The following is a 20,208-nucleotide window of genomic DNA, read 5'->3' on the forward strand; positions in this document are numbered from 1 at the left end:
AGAACGCCAGTTTTTTCATGTATTGACTTTAGTTAATCTAGGCCTCTGCGTGGTAAATCGAACCACATCTAACTGGAAGGACATGTTCATTAAGCGGCGACATTTAAAAAAATGCTACTTTTTCACACTAAATCAGTTCTTGTATTTCCAAACCATGTGGAAAATGATTATTCATGATGCACATTGCATTTCATTGTCTCGGACTACTCAATCTGAGGACAAATTGCCTTTCGTTTTCAGGTGATTTTGCGTTGCAAATCTCACTGTTTCATACCCAGCAACATTCCCACAGATCAAAAAAAGGACGTGTCTATTATATCCCCACATCCCTCAGAGAAACCCCTCACACCACATATACACCCCACCCCTCAAATAACCCAACCCATCATACAGGCCGCTACACCTCATCGTATGCCCCCTCATATCCCCTATACCCCAACCCCTCATATATACCCCTACCCCACTATTGCAGTATAATGAGCCCACCCCACTACTAAAGTAACCCATGTTACAGGTGCAGCTTCTCGCAGCTTCAGGGGACACGGGCAGAGGGGGGACCCAGACACAGATTTCCCACTGCTGCACATCAGAATCTTGGGCGACGTTCATAGGTTGGCCATATAGTGATGCCGTGTGACCAGCCTATGAGCTTAGCGAATGACTGATTGGCCAGTGGTTGCATGGACGAGTACTAGCAGGCACACTGCTTGGGGGTTGATACAGTGCTGGCCAAATTGGTACTGTTGGAGGGTCTACTGTTTAATGATTAGGCCCCAAAAAGTAGAATTAAAGGCCAGACTCCAATACTATTTTCAATAACTGTTACATTGACAATCAGTGGTCAAACTGTGAGAAATTACCACTACTACATTTACAAACCCCAAGTATCACAGCATTTTACTTTACAAATGTACATTTCCACAATCCATTTAAAGAAAAAAAGACTTTATATTTCAGAGGCTGTGTCCATTTATAGCATAAGTATTGTATAGGCCAATTCTTTTATGTCCCCTTAATCACTAGTGAAAATGAATGACAGTAAAATGTATTCATACATATGCCAGCAGTGCAAATTGAAGGGAATACTGGCATACCCCGCATTAACATACGCAATGGGACCGGAGCATGTATGTAAAGCGAAAATGTACTTAAAGTGAAGCACTACCTTTTCCCACTTATCGGTGCATGTACTGTACAGCAATCGTCCCATACATGCATAACTGATGTAAATAACACATGTGTAACAGGCTCTATAGACTCCCCGCTTGCGCACAGCTTCAGTACAGGTAGGGAGCAGGTATTGCTGTTCAGGACGTGCTGACAGGCGCATGCGCAAGCTGCCGTTTGCCTATTGGGCGACATGTACTTACTCGCGAGTGTACTTAAAGTGAGTGTCCTTAAAGCGGGGTATGCCTGTACAAATTTTGCACAGCAATATGTAGCAAATTGCACCATTTTAAAACTGCAGTGTGTGTGTTTTTTAATTAATCAGTTTTGTACTATGAGAAAATACTTGTAGCATTTAAAAAAATATATATATTTTAAAGACATTTTTAATGTTTTCTAATGTAACAAGCATTTTTGTTTCTATAGCAACCATTTACAAAGTCACAGCCCCTTCCCCTTGTGAAACAGCATCACATTTTTGAGCCCTACCCTCTCTCTAGCAGTGAACCAATTGAATCTAGTGCCTGCATGGTCACATGATCTTCCTCACAGAACTTTGTCTGTCAGTGCAGCAGAAGAGGACCCAAGATGCATTTAGTGAACCCCCGATCCGAATCTTCGACAATCGACCACATGAGAACGGGTCGATCGTCAACTTAGCTAATCACTTGTCAGTGTGTAGATTGTATTGATGCACATATTGGATGAAAACATTTATTTTTTTAAATGACAGCATGAACTGCAGATTTAATACACATCCCCCTCAGAATTAAAGGAACAAGATAAGTGGAAGTTTTCCTAAGAAGGTACTCTTCAGAATGAGTCAGGGGAGATCTCTGGACACTTTGCTTGTGTTGAGTATAATGAACAGATGTACAGTAAGTAAAGGTCAAAATAAAGGCGAGATGCTGAAAGGGCATGCAAAGTAGTGACAAATACTGCCTCTGAATCAAACGGACTGTGGTATTTGACTGATTAACAGCCTCAAAGATGAATAGATAGTACATCAGAATGGCACTAAGATGTGATGAAAATGTCATTTAGTCTCTGATGAATTTCATCTTTATTGTCATTGTGAAGTCATCTCAATTGTTATATGTACAGTGCACCGTATTTATTACAGTTGAAAATCATTTATCCCAAATCTAGCATGGATATTTTATCATTCTGTTGCTCTTTTCATTAACAAAACAGAACATTTAGGAACGGTTAATGCTTTCAGTTCTTTCTCCCCAGGCAATTACACATTTATTTTCAAACCCAGGCAGTCAGAAACTGTCAATGTGCTCAGTGCAATAGGGTGAGTTTCTCTGCAGTGCATTTGTTACATTGCTGAATATGGTTGAGGGGATCTTTGCAATGACTCCCTTAAGTCATATATAGTCAAGACTTAAAACCTTTGAGTGGCACTCCGGCACTCAACCATGTGATCGTTTGGGATAGAGATCATGTGGTAGGGTTGCCATTTGGCTTCTCCAAAAATACTGGACACAATGGTGAAACATGACGTGCTCGAGACACACACACCTCACCTCTCTCCGCTCCATGCTGTTTCCTCCTCTCCTTGGCCCCACCCAGGCTCCTGACACCTCCTCCTGATTGGTTACTGCTGGGTAATGCAACCAATCAGGATGGAGGAAGCTGCCCAGCCCCCTAGCAACAGCCCTGCTCTCTCCCTGCTCGGGTGGAAATCCCGCGGCCCCCCAAGCCGGCCAGGTCACTATTTCCAGAGAGGTTATCCTGGACACATACATTTTTTTTACTGTACAAAGTGTCCAAATACAGGACAGTCCGGTACAATACTGGACATCTGGCAACCCTAGTGGTCGCAGACAGGTGCCCCAAAACATGAACCCAAGGGGGGGGATACTCCAATTACATTCCAATCGCATTCAGTGTTTCATTGAAATTGGTGAACATGACCCACAGCAGAAAACGAAAGCATGGGTCACCCTGTAGGTCCGAGGGACCCTAGAGTGCCAGTATGTGTGACGTGGATTATGGGGTTAATAGTGCAGGAAGGAATTCTTAGCAGTATTGTTCGCAATTAAATAAGAACACAGTAATTGGGGAAAGAACAGAACAAATTAGTAGAGTAATAGCTGTGCTCAACGTCATCAAAAATATAATTATAGAAGCATAGAACTAACATACACAATTCCTTCCTTCCGTTACCACTTACAATCTAAATTCTGGGGTCTGGATCCGCTATAATGCAAATAGCGCATAATATGACTTAACATATTTAATCAGAAATATATTAAAAGTTATTTATATTTTTATTTAAAATGTATATCTCCTGTAGTCCATTACCGAGAGAATCCAAAAGAGAAAAGCAACAAGCACAGTATAATAAACTAGGTAGTACGTTACTTTTATTTACAAAAGGTCAGAATAATACAGCTTACAGTATATAAGTGTTACTTTCATGTTAGCATAACGGATACATCGCCAAATGTATTGTACACTGCAGTGTTTTCGAGATCGTGACCCATTCTCCAGGCCCAGGGTCTCCCAGCTTATTTTCATGTGTTGGTTGCTTTTATCATTATTCTGTAAATCTGACCAGGTCAGAAGGTTCTCGATCCTGGGGCTTGTTCCTGGTTCAATCAATTCAAGGATATGGATACTAAAAAAGTCCATATGTTATGTAGCTGGCTACTGGTTAAAAAACATAATGTAAATTAAAAAAGAACACCCTGACATGTAAATACCCTATTTACCAAGCCATAGGGCACATTCCAGCTCTTGAAGGAACCTTATTAGCCCTTATTCTGTAAACTGTGATAGCGCTAATGCATAAATGGGTCAATGGGGCTCTCCATGTGGTAGCACCGGATCAGCGCTATTGCAGCTTACAGAATAAGGCCCCTTTGACTTGAATGGCAGAAGACTACTATAATCAGTTATTATTATTATCATTATTATTATTATACTGTCAAAATCCTTGTAACAGGAACTTATTACTGTTTGAGAGAAACTGCCTCTAAATCCAGCAGTGTGCCGGTTAATTGCACACCGGCAATCAACCAGACTCCTCCTGGCTGATTAGGACTCATAGAAAAAGCATTATATGAGAAACCGGAGAAAGATTCCTTAGCTTACATTTGGGCTGACAGAAGGAGAAAGGGGACTGCAGAGATTCCTTGGCTCACATTTAGGCTGACAGAAGGAGAGCAGAGAAGCCTCTACACAGAGCACAAAGGCTGTGCTGAGATCAAGACATCCAGACACCTATATTTCCTGGACACAGAGGACCCAGGAACCTGCCAGAGACTGACATGGAGGGCCACCTGCTTACGGTAATTCCTGAGATTTTGGGGTGATAGGCTGGTAATGGGAATATCCCTCCAGTCCTGCAGATAGGGTCTAGGAAAGTAAGTTTGCCCTTACAAAGGGATAGGGGTTTGTTATTTTGTTGTTCTTGAATATTTGCCTGGCTAAAAGGAACAGGTTCAATAAAGCCAAGCTATAATTTCACACTAATCGGTCTCCATTAAATGTACCTCTGCACACATCTCTTACAGTCCTCTTAGCGGCTCCACTTATTTTAAGGCAGATACAAGTACTCCCTTCCTAATGTTAAAGCTTGTACTGTATATAGAGATAATGAGTATATTATACAATTCCAACCCACAATGTATTTCCTCTCTATAGCTAATGCAAACGTATCACAGAAACATGTCCTTACTGCTTGTGGCAACAACCACCAGGAAATTCCTCCAAGTTAGCAGTACTAGTGCTCTCTGCTGAAGTTTGTAGGGGCTAACAATAATTATGTCTGGGCATAGAAGGTCAAGTAGGGCTAAAGTCGTTTGCTGTTTTGTCTCTGTTCTCTAGTGGAGGAAGTAAAACCTGATGTTTTATTATGCTTGGCACTTCTCTGTAACGTGCTGCAGATCCCTGAAACTAGCAACCCCCCCTAGCACAATGCATTGCAGCATCCTCTGGCAGCAGAAAGGTTAAAGCACTGAGGAAATCCATTTGTGCTACATAACAGAGTCTGACTATTGAGCTATTTCTGGCACCTTGGGTTCCCTTAAAAGCATTACAAACACACAATGCTGATTCTGTTGACTGACAAAAAAGGTCAACAGCCCTTCTTTGTAACATCTGGAGAACAGCTGCATCACAGCAGAGAATCAGATAATCTTCTATTTTAACAGCTGTCCACAATAGTGCACGTGATGGTAAAAATAGGATGGAATTTCTGCGGATGTCAATGGTCATTTTGTTTACCAGTCATGGACATTTTGAGCGCTTCCTAACTTAATTCAGAGCAACAAATGGCTTTTCAGTTTTCATTATTATCTCGGACAAACTTCCACAAGAGAAACATATGTAGTGGTCCCAGCCCAGTAACACAGAAGGTACTATGCTAGAATGTTATACTGCCATCAACTCAGTGAAACAACGTATATGAGCTATTCTGTTTAACTGCTCTAGAACAGAGGCGCTCAACTCCAGCCCTCAAGATCCCCCAACAGGTCAGGTTTTAAGGATATCCCAGCTTCAGCAAAGGTGGCTCAATCAGCGGCTCAGTCGAAGAGCAGTAAACCCACTCACAGACAGCTATTTTGACCTTTTGGGTCTTATAAGTGCAAGGTTAGTTGCTGGCCATGTAACAAGACATTAAAAAAGTTATGGTGGGTAAAAAAAAGTGCCAAAAATCCTCCACCGTACAGTATACAGTAAAGGGGTATGTATTATTTACTGTACACTTTCCTGTTCCTAAGATTCCTGTTCTCTTTTATATAGATAGACATTACTATGGAAGTTGCTATGTGCCCAGTGAAATGCAATGACTGTATAACTGCAGAGATGTTTTTGTGAGTATTTCGTAAAGTGGTCAGAGAACTTTCAGTCATATGGAGCAGTCTGATTTATTGGATATATTTCACATCCCTGCTGAGTGACTTCACTTAATTGCATCTCCAAACTTCGCTAATGGTACAAAGCATCCAGATGTGGTACTATTCAATAATGGGCCCTGAGCAGGAGCAATGATCCTAACTGTTTGTTAATTTGCCTTGAAGTGAATAGCTGTAAATGACTGCTAAGAGATAGTATAGGGTATAGGATACTATAGTAACACTTGTTACAGGTTATCTCTATAGAAGACAGCATTGATAAAGAACACTTGCAGTATGAGCACATTAACATCTCAGACAGGTTCCCTAACCCTGCCTTAGGCCTCGGCCATGTTAACTACTTGCTGGCGGAAGCGTGCTGAGGCGTGCTCCCGCTCAGCACTGAGCCCCTACAGCCGCAATTAGAGTGGCTTTAGTAGGGGCTCACCTGCGCTTCTGCGCTCTTGCGGAAGCGCAGGTCTTAGGGGAATTTAAAATTCCCCCGCTTGCCGGCGAGACAGGCCGGTCATGTGAGCGGTTCGCCCAATGAGGGCGAACCAGCTCTGTGAAGTCACTGGCTGCCCCCGGCCAGTGACGCGCCCGCCCCCGGCCCGCCCCCTGAAGGCCCGCTGACGGCGCGTGCGGTAAGCAACCGCAAGGTCAGGGAAAGCACCCGCTTTCCCTGTGCCTCAGCGCGCCTCAGCGAGCCAGCAGGCAGCATGGACTCGGCCTTACCCCATAATCAGAATGAAAGAAGAAAGCACTCTTGTGGTCTTGTTATATCAGTGTTCATTAGAAGTGGTCTTCCTTCATTGTGGACGTAAAGCATAGATCTTTCCATACTCAAGTCAGCACCTGTGGCAGAATATTACATTGTGTGAGTGCTCCTTACAGGGCCTCCAACACATTTCCCAGGCCCAGGACTAGAGTTTCGACCTGGTAAACCGCCCCCCCCCGTGTCGGCGGCCTTGCGAGCCCCCACCTTTCACACCTTGCTAGCCCCTTCTTTTATTCCCCCCAAGTATTTCTCTCCCACCCTCCGTCTCTCTTACGCTTCTCCCCCTCTTTTCCTCACTCATTCTCCCCCTCTCTCACTCTCCCCCACCTCACCCTCTCTTACTCCCCCACCTCCCTCTCTCCTCTCACACTCTCCCCCACCTCTGCTTTTACTTAATTACCCCCCCCCCCCCCTCACTCAATCCCACTCCCTCAATCCTCCCCTCCTCACACTCATTCCCCATCCCCCTCTGGCTACACACACACTTTCCCCCTACACATACAATACATTACTCCCCACACAATACAATACCCCCCTCCCCCCACACCCCCCCACACACACAAAATACAAACACACACTTACTTTACTGGTGGTCTGAGGCCTCTGCTGCTCCGACTCTCCCCAGTTACTGCGGGCCTGTCTCCCAGGCCGGACCTCTCTACCGCCGGTGTGTGCTGGAAGCTGGGCCCATCTGCAAGTTGGGCCCAGCTTCCGGCGAGCACTGGTGAAAGAGAGGGAGGCCCGCAGGAGCTGGAACGAGCCACGGCCGGGCGCAACTTACAGCGCCAACCAGGCCCCGCCACAGCCCCTGGGCCTGGGACACTTGTCCCGGCTCAGCCCACCTGTCGGCAGCCCTGACTACTTACATCTTCTACTACCCCATAATACACAGCATCCATGTTAATGTGGATAAGAAGCAAAAAGTGACCACTGTGAGTGCTTATGTGCATGTCATTACCCAGAGTCCCTTGCTTGCTGCAATTGAAGTGTGATTATGGCAAGCAGGTTTAGGGGCATACTGTAGGAAATCTGTTTCAATTTACAGTAAGACACTATGCTAAAATTGAAGATGTCCCCTCCTCCTTCTCTTCCCCCCCTCCTCCTTCTCTTCCCCCCCTCCTCCTTCCCCCTCTCTCCCCCTCATTTTCCCTCTCTCCTCCAACCTTTCCCCTCCTTCCTCCCCCTGTCCCTTTCTCCCCCTGTCCCCCCTCAACCCCTTCCTCTACCCCTCCTTCCCCCTCCTCTTCCTCCATCCCTCATCTCCTTCCTCCTCCCCCCTACTTTGCCTCCCCCTTCTTCCCCCCCTCCCCTTCCTTTCCCTCCCCCTCCCACTCCTCATTTTCCTTCCCCTCTCCCATCTCCCTCCTTTTCCTTCCCCTCTCCCATCTCTCTCCTTTTCCTCTCCCCCTCTCCCCCTGTCCTTCTCCTTCCCCCCTCCTTTTCCTCCCTCCCCCCTTTTTCTCTCCCCCCTCCTTTTCCTCCCTCCTCCTTTTCATCCCCTCTCCCTCCCCCTTCTTTCCCCCCCCCCTCCCTCCTCCCTCCTTTTCCTCCCCCCCACCCTCCCCCCTCCCCCCTCCTTTTCCTCCCACCCTCCCTCCCCCTCCTTTTCTTCCCCCCCTCCTTTTCCTCCCCCCTCCCTCCCCTCCTTTTCCTCCCCTTCATTTTCCTCCCCTTCCCTCCCCCCTCCTTTTCCTCCCTCCCCCTCCTTTTCCTCCCCTTCATTTTCCTCCCCTTCCCTCCCCCCTCCTTTTCCTCCCCCCCTCCCTCCCCCCTCCTTTTCCTCCCACCCTCCCTCCCCCTCCTTTCCCCCCCCCCCCTCCTTTTCCTCCCCCTCTCCCTCCCCCTCCTTTTCCTCCCCCCTCCCTAACCCTCCTTTTCCTCCCCCTCTCCCTCCCCCTCCTTTTCCTCCCCCTCTCCCTCCTTTTCCTCCCCCACTCCCCATCCCTCCCCCTTTTTCCTCCCCCCTCCCTTCCCCTCCTTTTCCTTCCCCCTCCCCCTTTTTCCACCCTTCTTTTCCTCCCCCCTCCTTTTCCTCCCCCCTCCTTTTCCTCCCCCTCCTTTTCCTCCCTCTCCCTCTCCTTCCTCCTTTTCCCCCCCTCTCCCTCCTCCTTTTCCTCCCCCTCTCCCTCCTCCTTTTCCTCCCCCTCTCCCTCCTCCTTTTCCTCCCCCTCCCTTTCCCCCCCTCTTCCTCCTTTTCCTCCCCCCTCCCTTCTTTTCCTCCCCCCTCCCTCCTTTTCCTCCCCCCTCCCTCCTTTTCCTCCCCCCTCCCTCCTTTTCCTCCTCCCCTCCCTCCCCCCTCTGTTTCCTCCCCCCTCCTTTTCCTCCCCCACCTTTTCTTCCCTCCCCCCTCCTTTTCCTCCCTGCCCCCCTTCTTTTCCTCCCCCCTTCCTACCCCCTTCTTTTCCTCACACCCTCCCTGCCTCCTCCTTTTCCTCCCCCCCTCCCTGCCTCCTCCTCCCCCCCCCCCCCCCCTGCCTCCTCCTTTTCCTCCCCCCTCCCTGCCCCCTTCTTTTCCTCCCACCCTCCCTGCCTCCTCCTTCCCCCCCCCCTCCCTGCCCCCTCCTTCCCCCCCCCCCTCCCTGCCTCCTCCTTTTCCTCCCCTCCCACCCCCCTCTTCTTCTTCCTGCTGATCGGCTTGAGGGAACACAGGATTTCCCCAAGCAGGGAGAGAGCAGGGCTGTTCCGAGGGGGCTAGACAGCTTCCTCCATCCTGATTTCCCACTGCTGGGTAATAAAACCAATCAGGAGTAGGTGTCAGGATCCTGGGGGTGGGCCCAAGGAGGGGAGGAAACGTGTCTGTGCGCGTGTGCGCCATGCATTGCGACTTTCACCATTTTGTCCAGTATTTTTGGCGAAGCCACCTGGCCACCCTAGGCCTGTACCGTCCAAATATGTTCTCTGCCTCCTGCTGCTGCCAGCCCTTCGTACATGCTGCACTTTGTGGGTAGAAATGTTAAATAACGCGAGGAAAGTTCCTGATTAATTGCAGAAGGCACAGGGGACGCAATTATATCCTCCAGTACTTCCTGACGAAAGAAAAGCAGATTTCTCATGTAAGGCAAAGCAGATCTGCTACTTGAGGTTCACGGTATACATTAACCATTTTTCTATCAGGGGTTTATGTTAATTTTGCCTACTTGGATTAAAATAGCACTTGGGGGAAAAAAATGCTAAGTAAATCAGATTGGCCTCTGTGGGGCCGGGCACTATTTTAATAATAATAATAAAAAAAGAATTGGCCGCATGGAGAGACCGGAATATTTTAGCGATATTAATCTAGCTCATGCTGCTTTACTCTCAAGAGCCTTTTCTCTTTTTATGCTGCGATTATTAAGTAGGTCAAGGTAATTACCAATACAGCAATGTTTACCTCTGTTTTATAATAAAAGTGTCACATGCCGGTGCTAGAAGTTAATACCAGTCCCAAAAAGGTAAGGCATTGAGTAGCACATGGCAGGGGAGGGTATTATTAATGCCAGGACTGCAATACACGTTCCTTCAGTAGCTTCTCAGTTTGTTTATTTCTATTTCAACGTTGGGAATATTCGCAATTCCTTCGTTTGAGTGGGGAAAGAGCATGTCTCTAAACCAGGGGCGGCCAACTGCAGTCTTTAAGGGCCACCAACAGGTCAGGCTTTCAGTATATCCCTGCCTCAGCACAGGTGGCTCAATCAATCTCTGCTTCAGCACAGGTGGCTCAATCAGTGGCACTGTCTGCTGAAGCAGGGATATCCTGAAAACTGACCTGTTGGTAGCTCTTGAGGACTGGACTTGTCCGCCCCTGCTCTAAACTCCTAAAGCTTTGATTCTTATATGTAGTAATAGCGACAGACTACGTCTATGGGCAGGTGTTTGAGCATATAACATAGAGTAATTACAATATGTTCTTATATAGCACTGACATTGTACCCTGTAATGTACATTGAACTTTACAGCCACAATGAGTTCCCACCCTGAAGAGCTCACTATCAAACATTTAATAAAAAATAAAAGGCTATATTTACTAAGCAGCCTTCTGGCGCTGGGGGGGGGGAGGCACCTTACAGTTATGGCCCATTCGAGTAAATGGTTTGTTAGGTGTCTTTTAGCACTGGATGGTGTCTTACGGGAGATGACTACTTAGCAAATATGGACCACACTGACTTTCTCAATGTCACAAGCAGAACTGACATTAGGATAGGGTCTAGGTTCACCAGCAGCATTCTTACCACTAAGCTAAAGTAATCCTAGTATTGATGATATGCTGAGAAACTCATTTGCAAGTACCATGAACTTTTGACTCAGCACTTTTAATCTAGTTTTTAGTTTGTGTATAAAATAGTAATGACAGACGTATTGCCCAGATAAAGATCGCAGTGCAGAATGCACATATTGTTTTTGGCCTGTTTCCGAACTGATGACAGCTTCCTTGTCACCTAACACTAGGGCTGACTTTATTGGGTTTGCTTTTCCTACCACTTTAAGATGACTTACCTGATAGGCAGAAGAAGCCATATTATTTGCCGGCTTATATTTTGTGACGTTTATATAATTAAAAGGGAAAGCTAAGTTCCTGTATTTAAATATTATATAATCTGTTATAATATACAATGTACAAATTATGTAAAGGAAGTGCTAGGGAAAGAGACCACGCGAGCATGTTCAAAATGGCTTCTCTGAGAAACGTCTACACTAACTAAAGTTTAAAAGCTGTGCTGATTTAGACCTTTGCAGAAATAGCTCTTTATGGCTCCTCCCTATAACATCTGTGTGACCTTTAGGTCAGGCCTAGCATCCTGGCAAGGACTACTCAACCTTTGATTCATGTCAGCTTAGTAAAATCACTACCAATGATATCATGGATGGTTAATTACCAAACCTCACTTCCTCCCATTTCAGCATACAGGCAGTCCTCGGTTATCCAACAGAAACCGTTCTGGAAGTAGCGTTGGATAATGAAACCGTTGTAAAGTGAGTCCCATGTTAATCAGTGGTGGTGTGCGCTGGATAACGCATTCAGGCGTCGGATAACGCATTCTGGCGTCGAAAAACGGCTCATAGGGTTGCATTGTGAAGCGTTGGATATGCCATTCGTTGTAAAGTGAAATGTTGGATAACGAGGACTACCTGTACATGTACAGTACATTTCACATTGACATTGTCTTCCCTCCTAAATATCATAAATACAGCTAAACCCCGTTATAACGCGGGTCTCGGGACCACCCCGAGACCACCGCGTTACTAACGGGGTCGCGGGGAAAAAAATGGCCGCCGCGCTTTAGCGCATATTCATCCCGCGGGACAGGAGATGGGAGCGGGCATGTCCCTCCGCTCCCCGCTTCCCCCTGTCACCGCGGGACAGGCCGCGGGGCAGGGGATGGGAGCGGGGATGTCCCTCCTGTCCCCGCTTCCCCCTGTCACCGCGGGACAGGCCGCGGGGCAGGAGATGGGAGCGGGGATGTCCCTCCTGTCCCCGCTTCCCCCTGTCACCGCGGGACAGGCCGCGGGGCAGGAGATGGGAGCGGGGATGTCCCTCAGGTCGCCGCTTACCTCAGATCCCGCTGCCTGCATGGAGGTGGTAGCGGGGGTTTTCTTCTCCCCACCGCTGTCCCTGGCGCTCCCGCTGCCTGCGCGGGAGGAGGGGGGGGGAGCGGGTGGTGGTGCTGGTCGCGGCCTTTCCTCTGCTCCGACCCCACCCGTCTGTGTAGAGTGAGAGAGTGTGTGTGTGTATGTATATATGGGAGAGAAAGTGTGTGTGTGTATATGGGTGTGTGTATGTGGGTGTGAGTGTGTGTAAGTGTGTGTAAGTGTGTGTGAGTGTCTGTGAGTGTCTGTGAGTGTCTAAGTGTGTGTGAGTGTCTGTGAGTGTGCGTGAGTGTGCGTGGGTGTGCGTAAGTGTGCGTGGGTGTGAGTGTGTGTGAGTGTGCGTGAGTGTGCGTAAGTGTGTGTGAGTGTCTGTGAGTGTCTGTAAGTGTGTGTGAGTGTGTGTGCAGTGTGTCAGTGTGTGCAGTGTGAGCAATGAGCAGTGTGTGTGCAGTGTGTGTGCAGTGTGTGTGCAGTGTGTCAGTGTGTGCAGTGTGAGCAATGAGGAGTGTGTGTGCAGTGTACAGTGTGTGTGCAGTGTGTCAGTGTGTGCAGTGTGAGCAATGAGCAGTGTGTGTGCAGTGTGTAGTGTGTGTGCAGTGTGAGCAATGAGCAGTGTGTGTGCAGTGTGCAGTGTGTGTGCAGTGTGTCCAATGAGCAGTGTGTGTGCAGTGTGCAGTGTGTGTGCAGTGTGTCAGTGTGTGCAGTGTGAGCAATGAGCAGTGTGTGTGCAGTGTGTCAGTGTGTGCAGTGTGAGCAATGAGCAGTGTGCAGTGTGTCAGTGTGTGCAGTGTGAGCAATGAGCAGTGTGTGTGCAGTGTGTGTGCAGTGTCAGTGTGTGCAGTGTGTGTGCAGTGTGTCAGTGTGTGCAGTGTGAGCAATGAGCAGTGTGTGTGCAGTGTCAGTGTGTGCAGTGTCAGTGTGTGCAGTGTGTGTGCAGTGTGTGTGCAGTGTGTGTGCAGTGTGTCAGTGTGTGCAGTGTGAGCAATGAGCAGTGTGTGTGCAGTGTGCAGTGTGTGTGCAGTGTGCAGTGTGTGTGCAGTGTGTCAGTGTGAGCAATGAGCAGTGTGTGTGCAGTGTGCAGTGTGTGTGCAGTGTGAGCAATGAGCAGTGTGTGTGCAGTGAGTGTGTGCAGTGTGTGCAGTGTGTGCAGTGTGCAAAAAAAAAATGAAAAAAAAAAAACATTTAAATTTTTTTTTTTTTTTTTTTTTTAAACGGTAGCCACGGGAAAACCGCGTTATAACCGAATCGCGGTATAACAAGGCGCGTTATAACGGGGTTTAGCTGTACTAACCATGCATTTTGCATAAAACCCTGCCCAAACAAGTAATTCTTCCGTCCCATGTGTAAACCTTATGTAAGTGTCCATGTAGACTTACTGCCACCCATTGAAACCAATAGCCAATATTTATTGGGTTTTCTATTGAGGAAATTATAATGTATATCACAAATGTAATGCAACGTAGAAGAGCTTTAGCAAACAAGAGAATTTGCAGGTAACAACATGCGTGATATTGTTTGCAGCTGTCAATATCAAACATATTTACTGTTGGACACCTAGACAAGTTGGTACAGCAGTTTACAATCTTCTACTGTATGGAGACCATTTTGATGTAAGCAACAGCAAAAGGGAAAACATTGTCTGAACTTAAACACAAACCTCCACCCAGACAAAAAACGTTCTCCAAGTACACATATATAATATATATAATCACTGTATAGATTGTAAGTATTGTTGATTATTTGTAATATACTAATATTTTAGTAGAAACTCCCACCATCCCATACTGATCAGTAAAAAAAGATTTCTGTCAGGGAACATTACAGAACAGTCCAGCTGACACTGCTCTACTGAGGTAGTGACCTGTACGGCCATAGGACATTAGAGAGACTTTAATAGTCATCTGACAACTGATAAGGAGTTTCTTTGCATGGTAAAAGCTCTTCCTGATTTTTGCTTGTTTTTTAGTTATTTTCTCTTTTTTCCCCTAATGTTTGGATTTCTCTTGCAGTTTTATTCTACTTTTTTTGTCTCCCACATTTTCCACGCGGATCCCGACACGCCACGTTGTTCTAACAATCTGGTTCAGGAAAATGCACAAGATCTATTAAGTCTAAAGTGAAAAAAAAAGCTGTGTGTGCTGTGCACGCGCATAGTGAGTGAAACTTCTTTGTGTGTTGTCAGCAACATATAAAGTAACAATAATATTATTACTGCTTAGAGCGTGAGTAAATTTGATTGGCGGGGTCATGTTTATTGGCAGCAGTGCAGTGGCAGCAGCACCGGCATCATGGATGTTGAGCGGGTGGGGGGAGCAGCGCCAGCGGCTGGCACCGCCACCGCATGTCAGAGGGCGTGTGGGGGGAGCTCGTCGCCGCCGCCGCATGTCAGCGGGCGTGTGGGGGGAGCGGCGGCCGTTAGGAGCGGTGGCGATGTGATTTTTAGGTTAGCAGGGCGGATGGGAGTGGGTGAGAGCATGTCAGTGTTGGGGTCGGGCTGAGCCAGAACACAGCCCGGCCTCAACTGCCAGCACTTACTTCATGACGTCACATCCGTTTCATTTTCCGTCTCCACAATGCATTTTTTGTCCCATTACGAATGAGGTGCCACTAAAGAAGTTTCACTTCAAAAAGGAGCTGGCTGGTATTTACACTCACTATTCTCCATCTCCAGGCAATATATACACAGTCCAAATAACAAATGGTTGGAGTGGAACAGTAGGACATTGAAGGCTTTAATGTAAAAAAAATCAAGACTTCATCTATTGTACAAAATTAAAAAGGAAGCACATTTCGATGTCCTTCTGTGCTTTATATCAGTTAATCAGAGGAGATTTCAATGTCCTGCTGGCTTTTCTCTAACTATTGACAATTTAAATGCACAATGTTTTCATATATATATAAATTGCAGGTGATCATTGAGCAAAAATACAGCATCAAAAACCTTTTACCGCACAAGGTTTTCAATAGCTGGGAAACATTTGGGTCTCTAAAACCATGCTTTATTCTTTTTAAACATTATTCAGTGATTACATTGCTGATATTGATATTCTGGGCATGTAAATGCAAATAAGTATCTTCAGCTACTTTTTAACCTCCTGACTTTTTCCATTCCTCTTTTTATTGTATTGACTTAAAGCTTTAGAAGTTCGTGTATAAAGGACATTCTGGAGCAAAACTAAAGCAGAGAGTCAGGTTTATCTTCTAGAACAGGGGTGGGCTACTCCAGTCCTCAAGGGCCACCAACAGGTCAGGTTTTCAGCATATCCCTGCTTCAGCACAGGGGGCCAAATCAGTGGCTCAGTCAAAGACTGACCCACCTGTGCTGAAGCAGGGATTCCTGAACCTGTTGGTAGCCCTTGAGGACTGGAATTGCCTGCCCCTGTTCTTGAAGATGTTTCTTACATAATATGTTATCATGTGTATCTTGTATAACTCTTCCCATAAATATTGTATAATCAATGTATCCGTGTGCTTGCTCCATTTCTCAATTGCCAGCTGACAAACTGAGGAGAGTTAACAACATTTTGTGATGGGATGTATCAAATTCTATTCTGCATGTCGTTATTTCATCTCCCCCTACTTTTTACTTTATTGTTTGAGGGGTGAGAGGGGATCTGCGAAGTCTGAGGTAGCAAAAACCTTTATGGCCATAAATCGGGTAAAATATAGACTCTATAGGATGATGCACCTCGAACAGCAAATCCGGGTGTAAAACATAACTGAGCATGCAGCTGCTTGTACAGCCGCTTCTGTAACGATAAATAATGAATATGGAAAAAAAAAAAAAAAAAAGACAACTGAGCAAGCAACCTGTTTAGAAACAACTTTTGTAAACCCTTCAGCCTACACGGGTAGCTGACTTGGGAATGCAAAGTTGGACCCAGGCTGTAAACCCAAAGCAGCGTTTTATTATTTCTTCAACTCCATGAAAGAGGGAACTATATATCGGCCTGGACACATCTTTCTTCTGTAAACCTGAAATGTAGCCTGGGACATCATTGAGGATGTCATTCAAAATGCTCCGCAGAGGCTGATCGCAGTTGGATGGGGTTTTTCTCGATCGGCCGCTTAAGAGTATACTGATTTACTGCCCCTGTGCAAAGTGCTGTGATACAGTGAAATTATAATGGCTGGAAAAGAGTAAACTTGGTAACAGCACTTTAACGTGAACTTCTTCAAAACCTGTTTATATATCTCCAAAAACAATGGGAATGCCCTGGAGCTCCAGTCTCCTAGCGGTTTCCATCTTTAGTAATGTTTACTGTAGGTGTGAGTCAAATTATAGCTGCAGAATGATACATGAGCTGGTAAAGACTGGTGTGAGTTTCCCTACATTCTAAGTATTACAGAGAGATGCTGCTTTGATGTTCCCAATGCAACCCTTTCTGTCAAACGCTAGTCATTTTCAGATGGAAAATACTATCATACAAATATGCAGCATATAATGTAATGGTATTGATTGCTGGTATTGGTTTTCATTAAAGAGAAAATGTCTTTACTATCCACGTTCTAGGCTGCATTGGTTTAATGTAATGATTACTATGTGGATGTGGTTTACTAGTGACTGAGCCTTTCCAAGTCCCATTAACTTAACATTTACGTACTATACATATTGAGAACACACAATAATTTATGGTGAGTACACAAAATGTGACAAAAACCCCCATCGTACAGTGTACAGCAAATAAAAATGCCACTTATGAGAACATACCCAGATATGTCTTCAATCCTGTCTTTCTCTATTATCTTTTAGCATACAATGCTTCCACTGCAGCCAAAGATTCTGGGAAATGACAAGTAAATGAGCACTCACAGTGTGTCACTTTTTGCTTCTTGTCAATTTTGATATGGATCCCTATAAGCTTATACGGCAGGCATTACATTGATACATATGCTGCATATATCTTAGGTAGGCCAGTATGGTACATGGTGCTGGTACCTACTGGCCTGGTTGGTGCTAATTAAAAGGAATAGAAAGAGATCCATACTACCTCTTAATCCTACTCACAATACTTCGCAAGACCCATATATATGTTTTTGAACAAATGATAATAAAGCAATCTATATAGATACATATACTGTACGTTAATATATTGCCAAAAGTACTTTAAAGCTGCAGACCAAGCAATATCCTACATGTGCTTTTTTTAAATAAATCTGATCAGCACTATGAGAAAATACTTGTAGCATTTTTTTTGTTGAAAAAACTATTCTGAGAGACATTTTGAATGTATTATAATATAACAAGCATTTTTTGTTTCTATAGCAACCATTTACAAAGTCGCGTCCCCTTCCTCTTCTGAAACAGGCTCTGGCACACCCATTTTTGAGCCCTGCCCTCTCTCTAGCAGTGCACCAATTGTATCTAGTGACTGCCTGGTCACATGATCTTCCCCACAGAATTTTGCATCTTTTGTCTGCTTGTGCTGCACTGACAGCCATTTAGTGAACCCCCAAGCCAAATATTTGCCGATCCATCGTCAACTTAGCTAATTACTTATCATTGTATGGATTGTATTGATGCACATATTAAAGGGGGGACGGCAGTTTCGACAGCTGCTTTAAAGCATTTATTATTTCAGACACTTCAATATTTATGTACTGTAGCTTTCAATATTTGCTACACATAAGCAATATGCTACAAGAAAGTAACAATAAAATAGATCAAATGCATTTCATACCAGTGTCAATGTTTGCCCCATGCTGTCTATCTGCTGAATGACTAATACCCCACTCCCGTCGTCATACAGGCACTTTATTTTAAGAGTACAAATACAATCAGTAGTTACTCCAGGAAAATGAAGGGTTAAAATGGAAAAACCAAGATACCTTAGAAAAGGTGCCCTGATCACCACTACCGCAGCTGAATGAATAGCCCTCAAAGTCCACAGACGAGACCATTTTGCCATAGTGTCCTGAAGCATGTTTATTTTCGACGTAATCGGGCAAACCACGCCGTGTTTCTTTGCGAAAGATCTTCTGAAAGTTTTCGGGGAAATGACACATTTAATGTACTATGATATTATTCTTATGTAGCGCTGACAGTGCACGGTGTCCTGTACTTAGAATTTTGCAGGAACAGTGAGTCTGTTCCAAAGAGGTTGCAATCTCATTTTGGTACCGGGACGTACGATAACTTGCCCGAGGTCACTTGCATTAAAGGCAGTGACACTACTAGTACGCTAGTCTCATTTATAATAGTGAAAGAAGTTTGCACTGAAATGCACATTTGGGTGGATATATTGAAATGTAGTTACAGTACACTTGCACTAGTTCTTACTCTGGTCCCCAAGCATCTTGTTTTTTCATGGTACAGGGAAAAACGTAGGAACATTAAGATATTTTTTTCACTAATGCAATATGTTGCAAAACTCTCCAGCACCAGAGGAGCTCACCCCTCAATAATAAAGAGGCAAACAAATTAGTATTATATTCTGTTGAGAAAGCCTAATGCCAAGTAAACGGACAACCTTGGCTTGTCCTCATGTGGGACTGCCGTCGATTGAGCCACCTGTGCTGAAGCAGGGATATTCTGAAAACCTGACCCGTTGGTGGCCCTAAGGGTATAGAAAATGATTCCAGGGTTTTCTGCCTGGCCAACTGCATTACTATTAACACTAACTAGCCTAAGAGGGGAAATAAGTTTGTGGTGCTGGGTTTGTTGCTAGGTGACTGTCCTTAGATGCACTGCAGTGAAAATAAATAATCAGTGGTTTGCCACAAGCCCTTAATATTGAAAAACAGAATACGGTTACACTGTTACATTCTGGTTCACCAAGCAATCAGCGGGAAAATGTGCTATCATTTATCAATTGCCATGCCAAACTGGATAGCTGCCTCGTACTTTGGTAGCTATCCGGTCCTGCAGCAATCCCCTTTGATTTGGGATGGGTAGTATGTGAAATGCTTCCATATGCAGTATTTACATAACTGCATTGGAGTGTGAGAATAAACACAGCTCTGGCAATGCCTTGAATATTTCCATTCAATGGGGAATTCAAAGAAAACGTTATCGCTGAAATATAGATAAACATAGCACTGTGTTATTGCCTGGACCAGGCAGAGAAAGGGCAGCTAAAGAGCTGCATATAAGGTGTAGTAATAACATACACTTTATAGCAACTCCCTTTGTAAGCGCTTAGCCATGTAACACATACATTTAAACTGTGTTTTAATAATTGAAGAGATGTCGAACGCTTTAACTGTGACAAGGTCAACAATGCCTTTTTGAATGAGATTGTATTTAGCATATGGAAATGCCAGTGGCCAGTGGTTGGTTCTCTCATGATTGCAGTTATGAGGGCGCGGGTTGTGTAGTCGTGTTTTTAAGAAGAGCTCCCACTCTTCAATCAATATTTTCCCAATGTAATTTTTAAAAAACCTCAATGTTTCACAGTCAAAATATGCGATAAGTTCAAAATTGGTGCAAGTTTTAGCAATTCTTGGAAAACAAAGATGGAACTGGTTGAATGGGAGTTTGCCTTTAACCCCTTGGGTGCTATGTGAGCCAGCAGCACACAAAGGGAGGGCTTCTCCTAAATGAGGGGTGAGCAACGCCAGTCCTCAAGGGCCACCAACAGGTCAGGTTTTCAGGATATCGCTGCTTCAGCACAGGTGGCTTAATCAGTGGCTCGGTCAAAGACTGAGCCACCTGTGCTGAAGCAGGGATATCCTGAACACCTGACCTGTTGGTGGCCTTTGAGGACAGGAGTTGAACACTCCTGATCTGAATACTGATTTGTTTTCTGTTACAATTTATAGTTATATGGTAATTGATACATATCTGCTGTGCTACAATGCCTATCATGATGGGGAAAAAACATATTCCAAAGGTGTTTTTAGCACTAT

At 45.3% G+C, this 20,208-nt stretch overlaps 1 protein-coding gene across 1 annotated transcript in view; it reads left to right on the forward strand.

Annotated features, from left to right (window-relative positions):
* Positions 1–20,208, forward strand: part of SNTB1 (syntrophin beta 1) — a 204,398-nt gene that overhangs the window by 98,079 nt on the left and 86,111 nt on the right. The gene's annotated exons all lie outside the window — the stretch shown is intronic.

This window comes from Ascaphus truei, chromosome 2 (assembly GCF_040206685.1).
Source record: "Ascaphus truei isolate aAscTru1 chromosome 2, aAscTru1.hap1, whole genome shotgun sequence".
NCBI lineage: Eukaryota > Metazoa > Chordata > Amphibia > Anura > Ascaphidae > Ascaphus > Ascaphus truei.